Raw genomic sequence first — 2,639 nt, 5'->3', positions numbered from 1 at the left:
AATGAATACACACAACAGATTAAGTTGACCAATTGCTTATAATTAAAGAAAAACAGACCAAAACACAAATATTTAACACTGAGCAATGAGCATTTAGCTATCAAAAGTCCATGTAAAATATTATAGATGGAGATCAGTTGTATTTTTCATTACTGTAAAATTTATCAAGAAAGCACACGCTGAATTATCTCTCCTACTTTACTTACCATTGATATTATGTTGATAGTCCTAATTATAATGCTTTTCTACAACTATCATATAAACTTGACATGATCCAAGAAAATGAGGTCAAGGTCATATGAACCAAACAAGAATTCATGTACATATTACAATCATTCAATGCACTAAACATAGTTGACATATTGCTTATAGCTTCTATAACAGACTTAACCAAGAAAATACTGAATTGACCAATGGACCATGAAAATGAGGTCATTGTCAGATGAACGATACCAGGCAAACATGTACAGCTTTCAATGAATACACACAACAGATTAAGTTGACCAATTGCTTATAATTAAAGAAAAACAGACCAAAACACAAATATTTAACACTGAGCAATGAGCATTTAGCTATCAAAAGTCCATGTAAAATATTATAGATGGAGATCAGTTGTATTTTTCATTACTGTAAAATTTATCAAGAAAGCACACGCTGAATTATCTCTCCTACTTTACTTACCATTGATATTATGTTGATAGTCCTAATTATAATGCTTTTCTACAACTATCATATAAACTTGACATGATCCAAGAAAATGAGGTCAAGGTCATATGAACCAAACAAGAATTCATGTACATATTACGATCATTCAATGCACTAAACATAGTTGACATATTGCTTATAGCTTCTATAACAGACTTAACCAAGAAAATACTGAATTGACCAATGGACCATGAAAATGAGGTCATTGTCAGATGAACGATGCCAGGCAAACATGTACAGCTTTCAATGAATACACACAACAGATTAAGTTGACCAATTGCTTATAATTAAAGAAAAACAGACCAAAACACAAATATTTAACACTGAGCAATGAACCCTGAAATGAGGTAAAGGTCAAATAAAACCTTCCAGACTGACAATTACGTCATAAAATATTTCCATACACCAAATATAGTTGCATATAGTATTAGATAAAAATCAAAGTGCTTGTAAGTACTGAATGGTAAAGATTGCTTCAAGTTATCAGTGGGAAGTAAAATTAAATATTGCATTTGGTTGTAGTTGAGTTAACAGCAATTCTAGACTAAGGAAGAGAACTTGAATTTTTTACCTAAAACCCGAAACTAGAAAAAAATACACTAAACCATGAAAATGAGGTCAAGGTCAGATGGCACCTGCCAGTTGGATATGCTCACCTTAACATCATTCCATTCACCAAATATAGTAGACCTATTGCATACAGTGTAAGAAAAATGGACAAAACAAAAACTTAACTATTACCTCTGAACCCATGAAAATAAGGTTAAGGTCAGTTGACACCTTCCAGTTGGACATGTACACCTTACAATCCTTCCATACAAGTATCTAAGATAGAAAGAAGAATATGTGGTGATTGCTGATGAGACAAATCTCCAAAAGAAAACGAATGACACAGAAATATAACAACTATAGGTTACCATACAGCCTACAACAATGAGCAAAGCCCATACTGCATAGTCAGCTATAATAGGCTCGAAACAACAGATGTTAAACAATTCAAACGAGAAAACTTGACCACCAAAACTTAACCTTGTTCACTGATCCATGAAATTAGGTTGAGGTTAAGTGAAAACTGTCTGATGGGGTTGAGGACCTTGCAAGGTATGCACATACCAAATATAGTTATCATATTACGCATAAGAGAGAAATGAAGATTACAAAAAAAAAAATTAAAACTTTTTTTCAAGTAGTCACTGAACCATTAAAATGAGGTCAAGGACAATGGTCATGTGACAGACAGAAGCTTCGTAACATTAGGCATCTATATACGAAGTATGAAGTATCCAGGTCTTCCACCTTCTAAAATATAAAGCTTTTAAGAAGTTAGTTAAATGCTGCTTGATCCCCTTCTCTGTGGAGCTTTCTGCTACAACATTTGAAGGCTTGACAAAAACCAATTGGTTTCATTTGGACATAGGGTTTTAATGTCTAATGATATAAAATGTTTTTAAAACTATCTTCAGGGTTGTGAATTTAATGGAATTTTATGTGGCTTTCATACAAGTGAGATGATTGGCTATTTATAAAACCAGGTTTAATTCATTTTGTACATAAGAAATGCCTGTACCATATTATGACAGTTGATTTCCTTTTTTTTAACGTGTTTGAGCTTTTGGTTTTGACATTTGATTAGGGAATGTTTTGAATTTTCATGGGAGTTGGATAATTTTGTTATTTTGCTTTTTTCATGGTAAGATTTTACAGAGATAACAACAATGTTGAAATGCCCAGGTTGTCAATACCTTGCTTTAATTTGTATGCCCTTAAGGAATAAAAGAGCTAACAGAAATAACAATATTACATCTTCAGGTAAAATTCACCAGCATATTATAAGTGATAACCCTTTGACAGAGATTTTTCAAGGCAAATAAAGGCATGCGTTTATCAATGCAACAGCAAAGATAGAGCTTAAACCATTCTAAGATAAGAAGACA

The sequence above is a fragment of the Mytilus edulis genome, chromosome 2, assembly GCF_963676685.1.
Source record: "Mytilus edulis chromosome 2, xbMytEdul2.2, whole genome shotgun sequence".
Classification (NCBI taxonomy): Eukaryota; Metazoa; Mollusca; class Bivalvia; order Mytilida; family Mytilidae; genus Mytilus; species Mytilus edulis.
The sequence above is the reverse complement of the archived record's forward strand: the minus strand, read 5'-3'. Positions refer to the sequence as shown.